We start from the raw sequence: 22285 nt of genomic DNA, 5'->3' as shown, positions 1-22285 counted from the left end.
TCTTGCATGGAAGATTGCAGGAAGTGCAGAGCCCAACTCGTCCACAGCAGAGAAAGCGATTTTAACCCTCCAAAATCTAAAAAGCCATGTCTGGAAGTACTTTGGATTTTGGTCGGTAGGAGGTAAAATTGTTGAGCCACGAGATAAAGTTGTATGCTAGCTATTTAAGATACAGTTAGCATACCATTCCTCATTTGATTTAATGTTAAACAGAAACACTAAAGTGTAGGCTACTGTACTGACGGAATAGATATTGCATGAATAAAGTATAAATGCACTGCTTCCACTGGTTTGATTAGTTACCGTTTCATGTCAAGGAAACGTTCCATGTTTAGCACAGCACAGCTCGCTCGGAGCGTTCAATATACTGTAAAACTTCAATTAATATTAATAATATTTGTTTCAATCACTGAATAAAGCCTGCTATATTTGGGACAAGAGTCGCGAGTCTCGTGACCTTAACTTGCTTGCACCAAACTCTTAAACAGCACTCAAAGTTTGTTCATTTAAACCGTTATCCGCAGAGAGCGTGAGGGCGAGGGCGAGGGCGAGGGCGAGAGAGAGAGAGAGAGAGAGAGAGAGAGAGAGAGAGAGAGAGAGAGAGAGAGAGAGAGAGAGAGAGAGAGAGAGAGAGAGAGAGAGAGAGAGAGAGAGAGAGAGAGAGGGGTCTGTGGTCTTGGCCATTAGTTAATTTACTTGTTTTTGTGTAAGTAATACATTGTCAAATATGTATAAACTTAAATAGACAACCTATACAAGTAGTTATGTCACTTTGTATTAATTTGTCCTGTTATTGACGTAAATACGCGTCATTGACAAAATGCGCAAACAGATGTTTGAATAATTCGAATATTCGTGTTTTTTCGAGGGAATATTTGAATGTCATTTTTGAGCAATTTTGACAGCCCTAGTCTGCAAAAATAACAAGAAGGAGGAGGTTCAAGCTGTGCTGCTTTTGTAGTAAATATTGCAAAAGTTTTGCGCAAATCTGTAATGGAAATGCGGCTTGTAATGTCTTGAGACACGAAATAATCGGTCTCTACAAGAAACCCAACAGGACTTGTTATTTTGTACCTCATATCAGGCAAATCTCATCTAGTATTACCCAGTGTCATTACTTCCGTCAAAGAAGGTCTAAATCCTGGTGTGATTTTATATATAGTGAGGAAAATAAGTATTTGAACACCCTGCTATTTTGCAAGTTTAAAAATAAAAATAACCAAAAGAAAAAAACATAATGCTTGAACTTATGGAAGATGCTTCATGTGTGCAAGAAGTAAAAGAACATTTGAATAAATGTGTGTCTATTGGATGATTTTAAATCTCTACATGAAACCTATCAGGAGTTGTTGTCAGAGGAAGAAGCAAGCCAGGATGAAGCTGAATGGTTTAAACTTTAACAATTTTCTCTCTTCTGTTTCTGAATGGCTGTCTGGAGTATCTAAGGCTGTGGAGCCGCAGGAGATTGAAGTTGCCCCTAAAGACAGCATATCTCAAGTTTCCAGTTGTGGTTCCAGATCAAGAGCTTTTTCAGTTGCATCAGCAAGTTTACAGTTGGAAGAAGAAAGAGCGGCTATTTTACCAAAGGTAGCTGCACTCAGGGAAAAACATGACTTGGAATATAGAGAAGAAGCACTAGACAAAGAGAGGCAAACATTAAGGATGAAACGTGAAGCTCTGGAACTTAAAGCACAGCTAGAAGCCTCATCAGCCAAGCTTGCAGTTTTGATGTCTTGCAGTACACATCATGGAGCCTCAGCAGCAACGTACTTAACAGCTAAGCCACATGTGAAGGTGCCAAGGGAAAGAAAAATGGATAGGAATACAAGTGCCTATCATTCTGACATGTCGTCAAAGAGTTATGCTTCAGAGTGTGAATTCTTTTCATTGGATAAAGTCTCTAAAGCCCTTTCTGCTGAGCAAACCCCAAGTGTTCGCCCCAAGGATGTGAAACCCAGTCCCACTCCGCAGCATTCGAATGTCCACATGTCAGTTGCCAAGAAAGCCAAGGAGGTTCAAGCACCTGGTCCAGTTAACCTCCATGCAAACTTAGCCAGCACATCAAATGTGTCCGGGCACGTAGATCGGTCTTCAGAGAGCAATAATGCAAGTACGAGTTCTGGTGTACATATGAACAGCTTGGTAAACATCCTTCGACGCCAAAATGACATAACATCCCTCCTAGTGAAGCAGCATCAGTTTTCAAGTCTTCCTCAGAGAGATATTCCAATCTTTGATGATATTTAGAACCATTCATTAGAGCTTTCGAGTATGCCATTGAGCTAAAAATAGATAGCAGCACTGACTAGTTGTACTTTCTTGATCAATAATATACCAGTGGCTTTCCCAGAGATCTGGTAAGAAGTTGTCTTTATATGACCCCAGATTTTATATATATATATATATATATATATATATATATATATATATATATATATATATATATATATAAACATATGAAATACTTAAAATGTAATAAATGTAATCAGTTGTTAGGGTTAGGCTGTTACCCATAATTGTACAAAAACAAAACCAACTGCAAACAATAAAACTTTACAATTCCAAATATAGCCCAAATGTGGCCCACATGGGACCCTCAAATAAACAATTATGAGCAATCTAACTGGGCCCCACAACTTTATCCAAGATGGGGCCCACATTCAGCCCATCAAACTGCCCACCTTGAGCCCATGCCCAGATGACGCCCATGTAGCTCAGCAAAACCCCATGTGGGGCCCACATGGACATGTTGGCTGGGGACAGAAAAGAGCACTAGCATATTCAGATAGCTTGTAAAGCTAGATTTAAAATGACAATGTATATTATTATCAGCTATTACGGACATTGAACGTGAGATGGCTGAGACGAACGTGAGCCATCAGACAGACAACAAGACTGATATTTACTGAACGCAGAACGAACCTCGCAAAAGACTTTTAAAAATGCCATTTGAAATAATATGCTAAATCAATTAGCATGTTCAGCGCCCAAGTTCCGCCGTCGAAAGTTCCTGAACTTTGAAAAAGTACTACCTCGCGAGCAGGGCCGTTTTGAGGGGGAAATATTTACCCGGAACTTCATTTAGACCCTGGTTCCTGCGGTCAAAACACACCAAGTACCACCCCAAAGTTCCTGGTTCCTGGGTAAAGTTCCTGCGGTGGAAACGCGGCTTTAGATTGGCCTGCGATTAGACCTGAGGATTTCAAAGCCATGCAAGCCTTTGCAATATTTTTAAGGAGCTGTTTTAATGCAATGAAGGACATGAGTTACTCACATGAAATTAACTTGTCATCCAACATGAAAATCCTGGTCATGAAACTTCCTTATAAGCTGAAGGAGAGATGGCGATCCTATGTGTGGGAATTTCAGGAAAATCAGAAATGTAGCCCTCAATTCAAAGATATTGTCCTATTTGTTGAGAATTAAATAAAAGTGGCTTCAGACCCAGTATTTGGAGATATTCAAGATAAGCCTACAAGAAGAATTAAAGACAAGTTCCCCACTAAAGTCAAGCCCAAGTCTGGTGGAGGTACATTTGCAACTAGCGTCTCTTCTCCAGCTTCCCAGTCTACTCAGCAGTCCTCTAACGACAACAATTGGTGAGTCTTGTGCCATTTGTGTAACAGCAGTAATCACACGTTGGAGCTGTGTAACCTATTCAAAAAGAAGAAACATCATGATACGATAGATTTCCTCAAAGGAAAAGGGATCTGTTTTGGGTGTCTACATCAAGGTCACCTCAGCAAATACTGTATGAAGAGACTCACCTGTGCATCATGTTCTAAACTGCACCCAAGTGTCCTCCACATTGAGCAAAAGGTAAACCCAGAAGAGAAACTTGACACAAAAGAAACTGTGAACTCCTCTGCTGTAATGAGACCAGCTGGTGGGCATGGGCATATTGGGGCCGGTCTAAATGATAATGTCCTTTCAGTGGTTCCAGTAAAAGTCAAATCTGTTAAGGGTGACAAGATTATCCCAGTTTACGCTTTTATAGACCCAGGAAGTTCTGCTACCTTTTGTACAGAGCATCTGATGTCTCAGTTGAATGTCAAAGGTAAAAGAACCAATATCCGGTTGAAAACAGGTCATGAGAAGTCCATGCCAACTAATGTAATTACAGGATTAGAGATTTCTGGATTGGATAAAAATAATTTTATACAATTGCCTGATGTGTTCACGCAAAAGGAGATGCCAGTCACCACGGAAAACATACCCACACAAATGGATCTTGCTAGATGGCCATACCTGCAGAAAATTGATATCCCTGAAATTGATGGTAACATTGAGCTACTAATAGGAACCAATGCCTCGAAGGTCATAGAACCATGGGAAATCATAAACAGTCAAGGTGAGGGCCCTTATGCAGTCAAGACTTTGGTTGGATGGGTAGTCAATGGACCTTTAAGAGGAGGAGAGCCCAGTACAAGTAGTGACTGTCCCTCTGTTGCCATCTAAAGAGTTTCTGTAGCAAATCTGGAAAAGCTGCTGATTAGTCAGTACAATCATGACTTCAACGAAAAGGCTTCAGATGAAAAACGTAAAATGTAATTCGAGGACAAAAAGTTTCTTAAAATTGCAAATGAGTCAGTCTCACTTTTGGATGGACACTACACATTTAACTTGCCGTTTAGGAAAGATGATGTGTTAATGCCCAACAACCGTTATGTGGCCATGCAACGTCTTCTGAGTCTAAAAAGAAAGTTCAGAAGAAATTATTAATTCCATAAAGAGTATACATCTTTTCTCAATGACATAATAGATACAGGATATGTTGAGGTGGTCCCACAGGAAGAGGTAGATCAAGTGGAAGGAAGAACCTGCTATATTTCACATCATGCAGTCTACCACCCTAAGAAGAATAAACTTAGAGGTGTGTTTGACTGTGGTGCAACATATCAAGGTGTCTCTCTGAACTCAGAACTGCTGCAAGGGCCTGATCTTACTAACTCAATGGTTGGGGTCGCAATAAGACGTGAACATCCTACGCTTCTTGTGGTGGCCAGGAGGAGACATTGAGCAAAGTCCTTCATATGTTAGTGCACCTGTTTGGAGCAGTCTCTTCTCCCAGCTGTGCTACCTTTGCCTTGCGAAGAACTGCAGAAGACAACCGTCATTTTAGACCTCAGGTAACCAATACAGTCATGCATAATTTTTATGTTGATGATTGTCTAGTATCTCTGCCCATGGCACAGGAAGCAGTTCAACTGAGATCAGACCTGGTGGATTTGTGCAGCTTGGGAGTGTTTCAACTCACCAAATGGGTGAGTAATATTAGGACCGTCTTGTCTGCTATTGAGGAGGAGTATAGAGGGAATAACATCAGGTCCTTAGATTTAGACAATGACAGGCTACCAGTAGACCATGCCTTAGGATTCCAGTGGAACGTGGAAGATGACACCTTTAGATTTAACATCACACTGAATGAAAAGCCCCATACCCGTAGAGGTATGCTTTCCATGGTGAGCTCTATATTTGACCCTCTTGGAATCTTAGCACCCCTCACTCTTCCAGCCAAACAATTTTTACAGCAATTATGCAAAGAAGGCTATGGATGGGACAAGCCAGTATAGACATCTTAGTCTAGACAATGGCTTAGTTGAATTCTTAACCTACCCAAGTTGGCAGCCTTCAGTGTGCCACGCTGTAAAAAACCCAGCGGATTTGGTGAGCCTCAGTCCTTTCAGTTACATCATTTTGCACAACCAGAACACAGTTGGCCTACAGAAGAGTATAAACAAGAGCCTATAAGACAGAATGACCCAGAGGTCAAAGGTTTTGCCATAGTGTGTAACATGGTTACTCAAAATGAACAGAGTCCTACTCAAAAACTTCTCTCTTACTTCTCAGATTGGACCAGCTTGTTTAAAGCTGTTCCTTGGTACATTGGTTGCATTCAGCTTGGAGAAAACCTGCTAGCTCTCGCTACTAAAAGGAAGGAACTTTCCACTAATGTCTGCACTCGTTCTAGCCATGAGAAATTGGCTTCCCAGCTGCTTATCTTCAGATCAACACTTGGTGGTCAGTTTCTAGCAATGAAAGACCTTGGGAGAGCTGAGAAAGCAGTCGTATCCAATAATCAAAGGCAAGCTTTCCCAAATTAATCTGAGAAATTAAAAGTTACTCCACGCAATGTTCTAAAAAGGAGTATCCTCTACAAACTTGACCCAATAATAAAGGATGGATTACTGAGAGTAGGAGGACAACTGTCAAGGGCAACAATGTCGGAAGATATAAAGCATCCCATCATTCTTCCGAAACACTCTCACACTTCCTATTTGTTACTTCAAGACATCCATTAAAGGTATGGGCACTGTGGAAGAAATTATATTCTTGCCCATTTGCGTAAGAAATTTTGGACCATTAATGGCAACACAGCAGCAAGAAAAATTATTTCTAAATGTGTGTCATGTAGTCACCTGAAAGGCAAAACTGAGGAGCAAAAGATGGCTAATTTGCCAAAATAATAAAGAGCTCAATCAGATCTTCCACCATTCACAAATGTGGGAATGGACTATTTTGGTCCAATAGAAACAAAAAGAGGAAGAAGTTGTATCAAAAGATATGGCATACTTTTTACATGCGTATCATCCAGAACCGTTCATATTGAAATGGCCAACTCCCTAGACACTGACTCCTGTATCCATGCTTTAAGAAGATTAATATGTAGGAGAGGCAAGGCAAAACATATTTGGTCTGACAATGGTACCAATCTCATAGGTGCATATAGGGAGCTCAAAAAAGCTTTCACTAATCTGAACAGCAGTAAGATTCAAAGTGCCATGCTCAAAACAGGAATCGACTGGAGTTTCAACCCACCAGGGGCGTCTCACCATGGTGGTGTATGGGAGAGACTAATCAGGTCAGCCAGATGGGTCTTAAATTCTCTCCTACACCAACAAGTTGTAGACGATGAGAGTCCCCAAACATTGTTTTGTGAAGTTGAAGCAATTCTTAACAACCGCCCTATCACCACTGCATCATCTGACCCTTTCGACCTAGAGGCTCTTACACCTAACCACCTTATATTGCATAACTCACAACCTGTCCTACCTCCCGGTGAGTTTTCCAAATCTGACTCATACACCAGGCACCGATGGAAACAAGTGCAATACTTGGCAGATTTGTTCTGGAGGAGATGGACACATGAGTATTTGACACTAATGCAAGAAAGACAAAAGTGGTCTAAAGCAAGAACTAATCTCCAAGTTGAGATATTGTGGTGGTGGTTGACTCTAGCTCTCCACGAGCATCATGGCCGCTTGCAAGAATACTAGAAACGAAACCCGATTCACATGGGATGGTCCGGTCAGTCAAATTGCAGACAAAGACAAGCATAACAGAGCGGCCTATCACAAAGCTGTGCTTATTATTAAAAGAAGATGATCAATAAAGATTAGATAAAAGGAAAGTTTTTTTTAACTTGTTGTTGTTGGATTATAGATAATTTATAGCAGCTTTTGTAAATAAATGTAAATGCTTAAGGTTAAGCTTAAGACATTTAGGGGCTGGATTGTAGGAGCTAAAATAGAATTTAGCTAAATAAAATTAATGTGTTAAATGATTAACTTTCAATGTTATGTGAGTTGGTGCCATCTAGGGGTACAAGCTGGAGAGGCTAAGACCTTTGGAATAAAGGACCTGGGACTTCCCCTGAGGGTGTGGCCAGAACAGGAAGTGGCAGTCTTTGACCTCACGGCCTAACAGACATCAGACTGCTTCAATCCTATGTATATCTTGTTAATCCTTTATTTTTTGAGACCTTGATCTTTTTTTTATTTTATTTTGTATATCTGCAGTTATTTGGAATAAATATTTTTTCGTTTGAACACGTTGGAAAGTGAGCGTCAAGGCTTGTTTTTGTTAAGCCACCAAAGTGGATATATCCGTATGTATCCATTACAAGTAGGAATCCAATTATTAACATGGCCAAGACCAAAGAGCTGTCCAAAGACACTAGAGACAAAATTTTACACCTCCACAAGGCTGGAAAGGGCTACGGGGAAATTGCCAAGCAGCTTGGTGAAAAAAGGTCCACTGTTAGAGCAATCATTAGAAAATGGAAGAAGCTAAACATGACTGTCAATCTCCCTCAGACTGGGGCTCCATGGAAGATCTCACTTCGTGTGGTCTCAATGATAAGAAAGGTGAGAAATCAGCCCAGAACTACACGGTAGGAGCTGGTCAATGACCTAAAAAGAGCTGGAACCACCGTTTCCAAGGTTACTGTTGGTAATACACTAAGACGTCATGGTTTGAAATCATGCAAGGCACGGAAGGTTCCCCTGCTTAAACCTGTCTTAAGTTTGCCAATGACCATTTGGATGATCCAGAGGAGTCATGGGAGAAAGTCATGTGGTCAGACTTTATGAATTATGAATATTAGTTCATAATTTCACTAAATGTGTTTGGTGGAAGAAGAATAATGAGTACCATCCCAAGAACACCATCCCTACTCTGAAGCATTGAGGTGGTAGCATCATGCTTTGGGGGTGTTTTTCTACATATGGGACAGGGCGACTGCACTGTATTAAGGAGAGGATGACCGGGCCATGTATTGCAAGATTTTGCGGAACAACCTCCTTCCCTCAGTTAGAGCATTGAAGATGGGTTGAGGCTGGGTCTTCCAACATGACAATGACCCCAAGCACACAGCCAGGATAACCAAGGAGTGGCTCTGTAAGAAGCATATCATGGTTCTGGCGTGGCCTAGCCAGTCTCCAGACCTAAACCCAATAGAGAATCTTTGGTGGGAGCTCAAACTCTGTGTTTCTCAGTGACAGGCCAGAGACTAATCTAGAGAATATCTGTGTGGAGGAATGAGCCAAAATCCCTCCTGCAGTGTGTGCAAACCTGGTGAAAAACTACAGGAAACATTTCACCTCTGTAATTGCAAACAAAGGCAACTGTACCAAACATTAACATTGATTTTCTCAGGTTTTCAAATTCTTATTTGCATCTGTATCATACAAATAAATAGTGAAAAAAAACTTTCATTGTTGTCACGTTACACACAAAGGAAAAGTGGTGCAAGGACTCAAGTGCAGAAAATGATAATTTATTATAAAATAAAACATAAACTCAAAACAAAACCCACGAGGGGGAAAACATAACTAGAAAATACATAAACTGAAACTGAACACATACCACATAGAAGTCACCGGGGAACAGAAGACGTAGACAGTACATACAACGATCCGACCCAGACTGACAAACACAAGGAGCTATTAAAGGGAAGAAATCAAAAGGGAATCAGGGAACACAAGTGGGGCCAATAAACACTAATCAGATAACAAGGGGGAGGGAACTGACAATGACACGAGCACATGCTCGACAACACAAAACCCACATGTGCACACAAGACAAGACAGGCATTTGACATTACCCCCTCCTTAAGGAGCGGCTACCAGACGCTCCACTAGGGACAGGGATGGGAGAAACAGACCAGGGCGGGACGGGAGGGCCGGACCAGGGCGGGAAGGACACGGGAGGGACGGACCAGGGCGGGAAGGACCAGGGAGGGACGGACCAGGGCGGGAAGGACACGGGAGGGACGGACCAGGGGGGCACGGGAGGGACGGACCAGGGGGGCACGGGAGGGAAAGGGGAAACAGACAAGGAAGGAACAGACAAGGGAGGGGTAAACAAGGGAGGGACAAGGAAAACAAAAAGTTCTGGAGGCCATGGTGGCACACAAAGTTCGAATGGCCAGGGCGGCCCGCCGAGTTCGGGAGGCCCACTAAGTTCAGGTGGCCGGGGCGGCCCGCAGAGTTCAGGCAGCCAGGGCGGCATGGGTAGAGCAGGGCGCCAGGGAGGCGCGGTGAGAGCAGGACTCCTGGGTGGCGCGGTGAGTGCAGGGGGCACCAGGGAGGTGCGGTGAGAGCAGGACGCTTCAGTGGAGCAGGCAGAGCAGGACGCCTCAGGGGCGCAGGGAGAGCAGGACGCCTCAGGGGCGCAGGGAGAGCAGGACGCCTCAGGGGCGCAGGGAGAGCAGGACGCCTCAGGGGCGCAGGGAGAGCAGGACGCCTCAGGGGCGCAGGGAGAGCAGGACGCCTCAGGGGCGCAGGGAGAGCAGGGCGCCTCAGGGGCGCAGGGAGAGCAGGACGCCTCAGGGGCGCAGGGAGAGCAGGGTGCCTCAGGGGCGTAGGGAGAGCAGGACGCCTCAGGGGCGCAGGGAGAGCAGGACGCCTCAGGGGCGCAGGGAGAGCAGGACGCCTCAGGGGCGCAGGGAGAGCAGGACGCCTCAGGGGCGCAGGGAGAGCAGGACGCCTCAGGGGCGCAGGGAGAGCAGGGCGCCTCAGGGGCGCAGGGAGAGCAGGACGCCTCAGGGGCGCAGGGAGAGCAGGGTGCCTCAGGGGCGCAGGGAGAGCAGGGCGCCTCAGGGGCGCAGGACGAGCAGGGTGCCTCAGGGGCGCAGGAAGAGCAGGGTGCCTTAGGGGCGCAGGGAGAGCAGGGCGCCTCAGGGGCGCAGGGAGAGCAGGGCGCCTCAGGGGCGCAGGGAGAGCAGGGCGCTTCAGGGGCGCAGGGAGAGCAGGGCGCTTCAGGGGCGCAGGGAGAGCAGGGCGCCTCAGCGGCGCAGGCAGGGCGTCGGGGAAACTTCTCCAGTCCAGCAGTATCCACCGGCACTGGGACCACCGGAATACGATCCACCGGTACTGGGACCACCGGTATCGGGACCACCGGAACACGATCCATCGGCACTGGGACCACCGGAACATGATCCACCGGCACTGGGACCACCAGAACACGATCCACCGGCACTGGGACCACCGGAATACAATCCACCGGCACTGGGACCACCGGAATACGATCCACCGGCCTAAGATCCACCGGCACTGGGACCACCGGAATACGATCCGCCGGCATTGGGACCATCGGAACATGATCCGTCGGAACACGATCCAGGGAACACAGGGAACACAGGTGGGGCCAATAAACACTAATCAGATAACAAGGGGGAGGGAACTGACAATGACACGAGCACATGCTCGACAACACAAAACCCACATGTGCACACAAGACAAGACAGGCATGTGAGATTATAGCTGTGTCTCATTTCGTTAAATTTCGAAGGCTGCGTCCTCCGGAGGACACGTCCTGTGTAGGATGCAGTATACGGAGTGTCCTCAATCAGACTTAAACGAGACGTCCTTCGTAGGACACACAGGCAGGAAGTATCACGTTGCTATGCCAACAAGTTCAGCCACATTGCGCTCTCACGCCAGTTATATGAATGAAAATTATTTATAACTTGAAAAGGACTATGAAATGTTTCTTGTCTTGACAGCAATGTACTGTTCTAAACGTTTAAAATGCACTAAACAGTTGTAATCCTGTTTACCACAACTATCTGTTTGAGGTAATAGAGCTTAAAAAAACCAACAAAAAAAGCTTGAACTTGTATATATATGTATATCGCATGTATATCTGGCGGTGATGCCGTTTTTTCATATAATATTAAAAAAATATGACGGTTGTTAACGGAGACGCAAAGAATTGTGGGTTATCTCTAGCTGTGAAGGATACACCTCATGCACACTCCGAAATCCCGTCAAAGAAGGACGCATTCGGAGGTCGCATTTGGAGTGTCCTACTCACTTTTTAGAAATGAGACGGCCTTATGACGTATGCACCCTTCGAATGCGACCTTCGGAGGACGCAGCCTTCTGAAATGAGACACAGCTTATGTCTCTCACAGTGGACATGCACCTACGATGACAATTTCAGATCCCTCCATGATTTTTAAGTGGGAGAAGTTGTAAAATAGCAGGATGTTCAAATACTTATTTTCATCACTGTATATATATATATATTTGTCATTAGTGCCTGCGTGGATCGGTCAAATGAGGCACCTCTGTAAATATATCTATGATCGCGCCGGCTCTCTCTGGTCTCGACTCGGACTCGACCCTCTCTGTCCTCGGTCTCGTCTCAGACTCAGCCCTCTCTGTACTCAGTCTCGTCTCGGACTCAGCCTCCTTTGAACTCGGTCTCGTCTCAGACTCAGCTCTCTCTGAACTTGGTCTCGACTCGGACTGGACCCTCTCTTTTTTTTTATTTTTTATTATGCAAACAGACAAGTACAATATTTACAAAAGAGAAGTTAGATGCAAAATACAAATACAAAGGGCAACAAAACATAACATGCCAGTACGAGTGTGTGTGTGTGTGTGTGTGTGTGTGTGTGTGTGTGTGTGTGTGTGTGTGTGTGTGTGTGTGTGTGTGTATGTGTGTGTGTGTGTGTGTTTGTGTGTGTGTAACTGTGAGTGTAACTGGTGTGGGAGTGTTAATGTATGAATAAAGGATCATGTAGGGAAGTACAACAGATATAACCAAAAAAAATATATGTGTATAAATAAGGAAAATAAAATGGGGTATGCAGAAGGTGACAACAGCAATAGTAATAGCAATATTAATAATAATGACAATAATAATGATAAATCCAATTAATTAGAAATGACAAATAGTAATAATAGTGTTATCAGTAGTAGTAATGACAAACATATTAACAAATACTCATTTCATCCGGAAGGAGGGGAAGGTTAAAGGGACAGGAGGAGGACAAATAGAAGCAATAGTAGTAATAGTAATAATAATATTAATAATGGTAAATATTGATAAAGCCATTAATAGTGATAATAATAGTAGTAGTAACAATGATGTTAATAATAATAACAGTAAAAATAATAATAATAATTATGATAATATTGATCAGCTATTAGTAACAAGGTATTTAAAGCTTTGATACCCCTCATGGTCATGGCATAGGATAGACCTCTGCCAGAGTCATAATGCAATGGGCTATCAAGGTGAGGTGCTGCCAGGGTCCTGAAATCCATGCCCATCCCCCAGCTGAGAGGAGCAATTAATTGACTGATAGGCAAGTGTTTGTAACTTTTCTCATTTGATTGTTTGTTCATTTGTTGTTGGATAAGTGTGTCTGTGTAGTGCAGAGGTGTGTATTATTAGTTTTGGTATATTCTCTCGGTGTGTGTGGGAGTTAGCATTTGTTGAGTTAGCATTTGTTTGGTCATTGCCACGTTGGGAGTGAGTTTGTTGGGGGCGTTGCCAGCGAGGTATTAAAAGCCTCGTGTGTTTGTAACATTTTGGCTAGAGAGGAGCAATTAATTGACTGATAGACAACTACTCTGTAAGTGTTTGTAACTTTTCTCATTTGATTGTTTGTTCATTTGTTGTTGGATAAGTGTGTCTGTGTAGTGCAGAGGTGTGTATTATTAGTTTTGGTATATTCTCTCGGTGTGTGTGGGAGTTAGCATTTGTTGAGTTAGCATTTGTTTGGTCATTGCCACGTTGGGAGTGAGTTTGTTGGGGGCGTTCCCAGCTGCTTTCAATAACGATACTCAAGTGAGTATAAATAGCGTGATAGTCCGCGGCAGCGGAAGCGGCAGTGTGAAGCCCTCCTTGTGTGAAGACCAACGAGTGTAAAGACTTCAACTCTTCCCAGCGCAACTCCGCCCGAGCAAGGACCCCGGCAAGGCACTTGAGTATCATCTTCCTTTTCATTATTTGTGTTCGGTTCTTCTCTAATTCCTATCTGGCCTTTTCTCTGATCTGTATTCACCATGTGCTTTCAAATCTCAACTATAACTACTAGCACTCGTAAATCACGCTCTGTACGCACGAGATGTTGTAATCCTAATAATTTGCGCTATATCCTAACATCCTCTGCTACTTTACTCTCTACTCCAATTGGTCTCTGGAATTGCCAGTCGGCTGTAAACAAAGCAGACTTTATTTCATCTATTGGGACTCATTCTCAGCTCAGCCTCATGGCCCTAAATGAGACCTGGATCAAACCAGAGGACACTGCCACTCCTGCAGCCCTCTCAACCAATTATACTTTTTCACACACTCCTCGGCCTATTGGGAGGGGTGGGGGTACTGGTTTGCTTATCTCTAATGATTGGAAATTTGATCCATTACCGTCTCTACCGGCCAATTCATTTGAATCGCACTCAATCACTATTACTCAACCTGTTAAAATCCATGTGGTAGGGGTCTATCGTCCTCCAGGTCACCTCGGTAACTTTGTGGAGGAGTTGGATGTGTTACTTTCTAGCTTCCCTGAGGATGGCACTCCACTGATTCTGCTTGGTGACTTCAACATCCATCTTGATAAACACCTAGCTGCAGACTTCAGCACTCTACTGACTTCATTTGACCTTAAGTTAGTATCTACTACGGCTACTCACAGATCAGGTAACCAATTAGACCTTGTCTACACACGCAACTGCTCCACGGACAACACTTTAGTTACTCCATTACACAACTCAGACTACTTTCTCATCACTCTTAACCTCATACTGACTCCTGATACAACACGTACTCCTACACAGATTACCTTTCGGCGTAATCTACGCTCACTCTCTCCCTCTCGCCTATCCACTATGGTTTCATCTTCACTCCCTCCACCTGCTCAGTTCTCAGCACTGGACACTAACATTGCTACTGACACTCTTTGCTCCACTCTAACATCCTCCTTAGACAGTTTTTGCCCCCTTTCATCCAGACCAGCCCGCCCCACCCCATCTGCCCCCTGGCTGTCTGATGTTCTCCGTGAACATCGCTCTGGACTCAGGGCGGCACAGAGGAAATGGCAGAAATCTAAAAACAATACTGACCTTGCCTTTTACCAGTCTCTTCTCTCTACGAATGTCTCCACTGCTAAAACAACATACTACCACAACAAAATCAACAATTGCTCTGACTCTCGCCAACTCTTTAAAACATTCTCCTCTCTCCTTTGTCCTCCTCCTCCCCCTCCTTCATCAACTCTTACAGCTGATGACTTTGCATCATTTTTCACAAACAAAACAGCTCTCATTAGCAAACAGTTCTCCTCATCACAAACTGACACACACATCTCAACAACTAACACGAACACGCTTCCATCCTTCTCTCCACTCTCCGAGGCAGATATTTCTAAAATCATCCTTTCCAATCACCCTACTACCTGTCCACTTGATCCTATACCCACTCACCTCCTTCAGGCTATTTCTTCTTCAATCACTCCTGCACTCACTCACATTGTCAACACTTCTCTTCACACGGGAACCTTTCCCACAGCATTTAAGCAGGCTCGGGTAACCCCACTGCTTAAGAAACCCTCTCTGAATCCAGCACTTTTAGAAAACTACCGACCGGTATCCCTTCTGCCTTTCATTGCAAAGACCCTTGAGCGAGTTGTGTTCAATCAACTCTCTATGTTTCTTGAACGGGACAACCTCCTAGACAACAACCAATCCGGCTTCAAAAGCGGCCATTCGACCGAGACTGCCTTGCTCTCGGTAACCGAGGCACTGAGACTGGCAAAAGCAGCTTCCAAATCCTCAGTGCTCATTCTGCTGGATCTGTCTGCTGCTTTTGACACAGTTAACCACCAGATCCTCCTGTCAACACTTAAGAGGACGGGGATCTCAGGATCTGCTCTCCAGTGGTTCAGGTCTTACCTCTCTGGTAGGTCCTACAGGGTGTCATGGAGAGGTGAAGTGTCTAAGTCACATCATCTAGCTACTGGGGTTCCACAGGGCTCAGTCCTTGGACCGCTTCTCTTCTCCATCTACATGTCATCATTAGGTTCTGTCATTCAGAAACACGGCTTCTCCTATCACTGCTATGCTGATGACACTCAACTCTACTTCTCATTTCAACCAGATGATCCTACAGTCAGTGTTCGTATCGCTGCCTGTCTGACAGACATTTCTGACTGGATGAAAGAGCATCATCTTAAACTCAATCTTGCAAAGACAGAATTACTTGTTTTCTCAACCAACCCAGCACTTCATCAAAATTTCTCCATTCAGCTTGGTTCATCGACCATAACTCCATCAAGGACAGCAAGAAACCTTGGAGTTGAGATTGATGACCAGTTAAACTTCACTGACCACATTACTGCAACAGCCCGGTCCTGCAGATTTGCTTTATACAACATTAGAAAGATCAGACCCTTCCTATCAGAACAGGCTGCACAACTCCTGGTTCAAGCTCTTGTTCTCTCCAGACTGGATTATTGTAATGCTCTTCTGGCTGGGCTTCCAGCATGCACTATCAAACCCTTGCAGCTGATCCAGAATGCAGCGGCGAGAGTGGTCTTTATTGAGCCGAAGAGAGCGCATGTTACGCCTCTCTTCATCAAACTGCACTGGTTGCCAATGGCTGCTCGCATCAAATTCAAGGCACTAGTTATCGCCTACAAAACAACCACTGGCTCTGCACCAATATACCTAAACTCACTTGTTCAGACTTACACACCCTCCAGAAGCTTGCATTCTGCGAGTGAGCGGCGCCTCGTGGTTCCATCCCAAACAGGCATGAAATGTCTCTCACGGACATTTTCCTGGACCGTTCCCACCTGGTGGAATGACCTGCCGATCTCAATTCGTGCTGCCGAGTCTGAGGCCATTTATAAAAAACATCTTAAGACACATCTTTTCCATTTGCACTTGACCAATACAGAATAGCACTTACTGATCACAACAGCAACGACCAAAAAGCGCACACTCCTGGATCATATCTACGTCTCTCATCCGGATTTGTGCCTTCAGGCGGGTATGTTACATAATTATCATAACTATCAGAATCCAGTGTTCTGTATTTTGCGTACGTGAGTTTTTGTTGTAGATGGCTATTGCTGCGCGTTTAGCTAGAATGCCATACAAAACCAACCCATTGGGCCACTGAATCTGCATTAACGACAACAGCTGGGGCAACAGCCTTAGTCCTAATGGGTTGTTATCATAGCTATCAAAATCCAGTGTTCGGCATTTTGCGTACGTGAGTTTTTGTTGTAGATGTCTTAAAAAAAAAAAAAAAAAAAAAAAAAAAAAAATGTTGTGTATTGTGCTAATTAATTGAGATTTCTTACAGCTCTTACAGGTTGTTGGCCTTGTCTGTTTCGTTGCTTCTATTACTCTTCCCTTTTTTGTAAGTTGCTTTGGATAAAAGCGTCTGCTAAATGATTAAATGTAAATGTAAACGTAAATGTTGCATAGATGCCACGCTGACCCTATCTTTGTGTTTTTTTTTCTTTTCCTTTTTTTATAAGAATGTCTGCTTTCATTGTTGTACTACTGATATCTTTGTCAACTAGTGTATAATGCATTAAAACAAACATGGCGTGTAGCATGGAACCTGCCCAGTGCAAAGCCCATGCAGGCTGCCATGTCCACGCCACATTTACCCTATATATGTGCTTTTTTTTTTTTTCCTTTTCCTGATTTAAACTGGTTTTATGCTCCCAATGAATGTGTGTGCACCTGATCTAATTTGTAAAGCATTAAAACAGCGAGACAAGTACTAGCTGGAGGGCGAAAGACCAAGGCCCCCGGCCCCACCTCACACCCACCCACGACTAATCAGAACCGCACATGACAGGGATTAGTATGCCACAACCAACCAGGGGGGGGGGAGAGAGAGAGAGAGAGAGAGAGAGAGAGAGAGAGAGAGAGAGAGAGAGAGAGAGAGAGAGAGAGAGAGAGAGAGAGAGATTTAAATATAATCTTATAAGCATTTTATTTATTTAATAATAGTCTGTGTTGCTACCTCTTCCTGAACCTGCTCCCCCCATTTTTGATGGTGTATCATTAAGGATGGCTTCAGACAAAGAAGGTGAGTGGATTCATGACTGTTGGAAGTTAAACAGAGCTGACCAAGAAGGGTGTAATTCTGATGTATCATTTTGATTAGAGGTAGAGTCAAGTTTTCCATGGAGATGTACTCTACTAGTAAATTTTTCCAAGTTGTAATGTGTATGGTGTTTCTTGATTTCCAGTTCATGAGGATAGTTTTCTTGGCGATAGTTAGAGCCACTAGGAGTAACTGACTGTTTGTACTGTCTAAACTGATTATGGATATGTCTATGGGAAGCCAAACAATCCAAAAGTGGGACGAGACAGCGGGCTGTTACAGAGCTCGCGCCGCGCGGACATGTCATCTGCGCGGTTCAATAGACCGAGCCGCGTGGCCGACTCGTCAGCGCAGCGCAGCGCGGACGTGTTTACTAGCGCAACCAAATGGGCAGCACGGCGCGAACCATAAATGCACTCAAATATAGGCTACAATAAAGAAACCCCTCATTCCTTACAAACATTGGTTCTCTGCTGAAGTTTAATTGTTTTTCCCTACAGCAGACAAATGAAATCGGGGATGAAATGCATTTTCTTTTGTTTATTATCTTGAAAAGTCAAGTCAGCAGTGTTGTGTGTTGATACCAAGCCTGCAGTCTCCCTCTCATTTACTGAAGCTTTCGCGTCTCGATCGCCCCCCGGTGACCGGTCCCAGTATAGCCGCCCCTCTGTGTTTTCTAATGGACGCGAGGCAAACTAAATAATAAAATTACACTTTAAATTTTTTTCCCCAAAGTTAGTTTATGTCACTGAAGGCAGTTATCACCACGATGATTTCATTTCAGGTGTTCGTTTTAAAAATAAGTTAGGTTTGAGTTAGTTATTTGATGCTATCAAAACGGGGGGTGTGACGTCATGATTGACAGCTGAGACTGACGGCTTCTCTGAGTGAAGTTGTCACTGAGGCACTAACAGACTTTTTTCGAAATTTTTGGGAGCAGATTGGTGCTTTAGCTTTAATTTATACATTTCCATAACTGTTTATTTCACACCAACATAATTAATTGTTCTGCATCGAGAGTGTGGGCGGGCTTTTGATATCGCAGCTGTACTTCCTGCTCTACTTCCTGCGCTCTACTGCGCAACTCCGGTCCCGAAATCGCTACTGCGCAGACTCGGTCCCAAGATGTCAGCACCGTGCACCCCCGCCTGAAAGCTTCAAATATGGCAAGTGGAAACGGATGATGTCGAGTCGTCCATATTTTTTTACGGTCTATGGTCGATACTGAACTGCACGCTACATGGAAATATCTGTAAAGCAGAAACGTTAATGATTTTAAATATCATATTCCTCTTCGTATTCCATATCGCCAACCTCCTGGTAATTATATCAGAGTTTAAATATGTTCAGGTAATTAATCTTATTAGCCTATTGTATGAAGTTTTGCATTCAGCTATTATTTGTAGACTGTAATACTTAAGCTTTTTATATCTGAATTCCATAATTATAGATAGATAGATAGATAGATAGATAGATAGATAGATAGATAGATAGATAGATAGATAGATAGATAGATAGATAGATAGATAGATAGATAGATAGATAGATAGATAGATAGATAGATAGATAGATAGATAGATAGGCTATATCATAATATCATTATAGCCTATTGATAACAAAGTCATTGAAGTTTCTGCTTTGTACAGCTCTTTCCTTGCCTCTATACAAGTTCAGTAGGCTATATGCACAACACGATTGACTTGTAACACTATTAAATATAATTTAATTTGTATTCAAAGGAAAAACGCCTAAACTTTTGAATTAATGACTCTGTCACCTAAAGCCTCATCAATTCTGTTTAAAATGTCAGTAGTTAAAATAGTTTCTACAATGTGCCTATAGCATGTTACCTCACCCATTTGCATTAAATAGCTGAGGTTTATGGGTAAAATGTTAATTAACAATAAATGTAAAATGTAAATGCGCCAAATGAACTTGTATCGGTTTAAATTGTTCATTGCAGCGCTGGTGAGGATTAGTTCCATAGACCGTGAAAAAAAATAATAATAATTTGCGCCGCGCTGCCCATTGGGTAGCGCTAGTAAACACGTCGGCGCTCGGTCTATTGAACTCTGTAACAGCCCGCTGTCTCGTCCCACTTTTGGATTGTTTGGCTTCCCATATATGTCACCTAATATACAGAGAGAGGGAGACAGCGGGATGTGACAACCCATAAGTTTGCCCATTGGCCCCTGTCCATCATGGCCTCCTAATAATCCCCGTATCCTGATTGGCTTCATCACTTGGTCTCCTCTCCACCAATCAGCTGGTGTGTGGTGAGCGTTCTGGCGCAATATGGCTGCCGTCGCATCATCCAGGTGGATGCTGCACATTGGTGGTGGTTGAGGAGATTCCCCCCTTCTATGTAAAGCGCTTTGAGTGCCTAGAAAAGCGCTGTATAAATGTAACAAATTATTATTATTATTATTATTATAAGGTTGGATAGTGAGTCAGTAACGTTCTCCCAAAATGTTTTAACTGAGGTGCAATGCCAAATAGCGTGCAAATAGGTGTCTTGGGTGTTTTGTGTGCAATGTGAGCATGCTTCTGAAGAAAAACCCATTTTAAATAATTTCTGTCCAGTTAGGTGGGATCTATGAAGAACTTTATACTGTATAAGTTGTAAGTTGGCGTTTTTTGTCATGAAATAAATATTTTTACAAATTTGTGACCAGAAAGCGGCATTGGGAGCAATGGATAAGTCTGATTCCCATTTAGCATTGGGTAGGCTTAATGTGTTGTCTGATTTGGATATTATTTTATATATTTTGGAGAGTAGTTTTTTGGGGGATGTTATATTAATTAGCTCTAAGATTGGAGGGGGACGATCTAGGTTAATTGTCTGAGTGTCGATTTTTGATTGAATAGATGACTTGATTTGCAAATATTCCAAAAAACAATTACTCCCAACGCCGTACTTCAGAACTAAGTGGGAAAATGGTGTCAAGTTATTATTAAGGAGGATGTGTTGAAGTTGTGTGATGCCCTTATCTACCCATGTGCGTAAGTTGAGTGGCTTCTTGTTAACTATAAAATCGGGGTTATTCTAGATCGGGGTGAATTTAGATGGTGCAAGAGGAGTGTTTGTGATTTGATGAAATTTCCACCAGGCTGTCAAAGCTGCGGCTATTGTCGGTGTTTTAAAACAGTGATGGTTTTTGATTGTCTGAGTATGGAAAGGTAGTTCTGAAATGTTAATGTCTTTGCAAATTGACTGTTCAACATCTAGCCATGTGCTTTCTGATGGGTTAGGATGAATCCATTTGTATATATTTTGTAGTTGATTGGCCAAAAAATAGTGGTAGAAATGTGGTGCTTCCAGTCCTCCTTGTGTTTTTGGTTTCTGTAGAGTAATCAGTTTAATTCGTGGGGTCTTATTTTTCCAATAGAATTTAGTGACGATTGAGTCTAGTGATTTAAACCAAGTGAGGGTGGGTAGTGCAGGAGTCATTGTAAATAAATAGTTTAATTTAGGGAGTATATTCATTTTGATTACTGATATTCTGCCCATAATGGATAGTGGTAAATTCATCCATTGATAAAGGTCATCATTTATTGTTTTCAGTAATGGTGTAAAGTTGAGTCCAAACAGCTCTGACAGCCTAGGGGAAATATTAATGCCTAAGTATGTGATATAGTTGGTGCACAAAGGAATAGGTGGTGTCTGGGATGTCACATCCAAGCTGTTGGAATGTAATGAGAGTATAGCAGATTTACTCCAGTTAATCGAGTATTCAGGGATATTTGAGAATGAATCAATGAGTTTAATCGTTTCTTGTAGTGATGAGGGAGGGTCTTGTAAATATAGTAATATATCATCAGCGTAAAGACTAATTTTGTGGTGCATGTTTATTGTTTGAATTCCTTTAATTAGCTGTTTTGACGGATAGCTGCTGCTAATGGCTCAATGAAAATGGTAAATAATGAAGGTGAGAGTGGGCATCCTTGTCTAGTCCCCCGTTGTAGTGTGAAGGTGCATGATGTTAATCCATTAGTGATGACAGTGGCTGAAGGTGATGTATATAGAATTTTGATCCAATTAATGAATGACTCCCCAAAACCAAACCTCTCTAATGTGGAAAACAGGAACTTCCAATTGACCCTATCAAAAGCTTTTTCTGCATCGAGACTAACTATGATGGTTTTGGTTTTTTGAGTTGATGAATAATGCATTAAGTTAAATAGTCTACGTGTGTTACTGGATGAAAGTCTACCTTTGATGAAACCGGTTTGATCTGGATGGATTATAAATGGTGTGACTTTTTCTATTCTATGCGCTAGTGCTTTAGTGATGATTTTAATGTCTACATTGATTAGGGAAATCGGACGATAACTTGAAGGTAATGTTGGATCTTTATTTGGTTTAAGAAGGAGTGAAATTGTGGCTGTGTTTATACTACCTGGGAGTTTTGATTTTTGTTTTGATTCAGTTATCATACGGATGAAGAGTGGCGATAAAGTTGACCAAAAGTGTTTGTAGAACTCAGCAGGGAATCCATGAGGTCCTGGTGCTTTATTGTTTGGCATGAGTTTGAGGGCATTCAAAAGTTCATATTCTGATAAGGGCGCTTCAAGAGTATTTATATGATCTTTACTGAGTTGAGGCAAGTTGATATTGTTGAGAAATGAGTTGATTTCA

This window comes from Pseudorasbora parva, chromosome 14 (genome assembly GCF_024679245.1).
Source record: "Pseudorasbora parva isolate DD20220531a chromosome 14, ASM2467924v1, whole genome shotgun sequence".
NCBI lineage: Eukaryota > Metazoa > Chordata > Actinopteri > Cypriniformes > Gobionidae > Pseudorasbora > Pseudorasbora parva.
Note: the sequence above shows the minus strand (reverse complement) of the source record.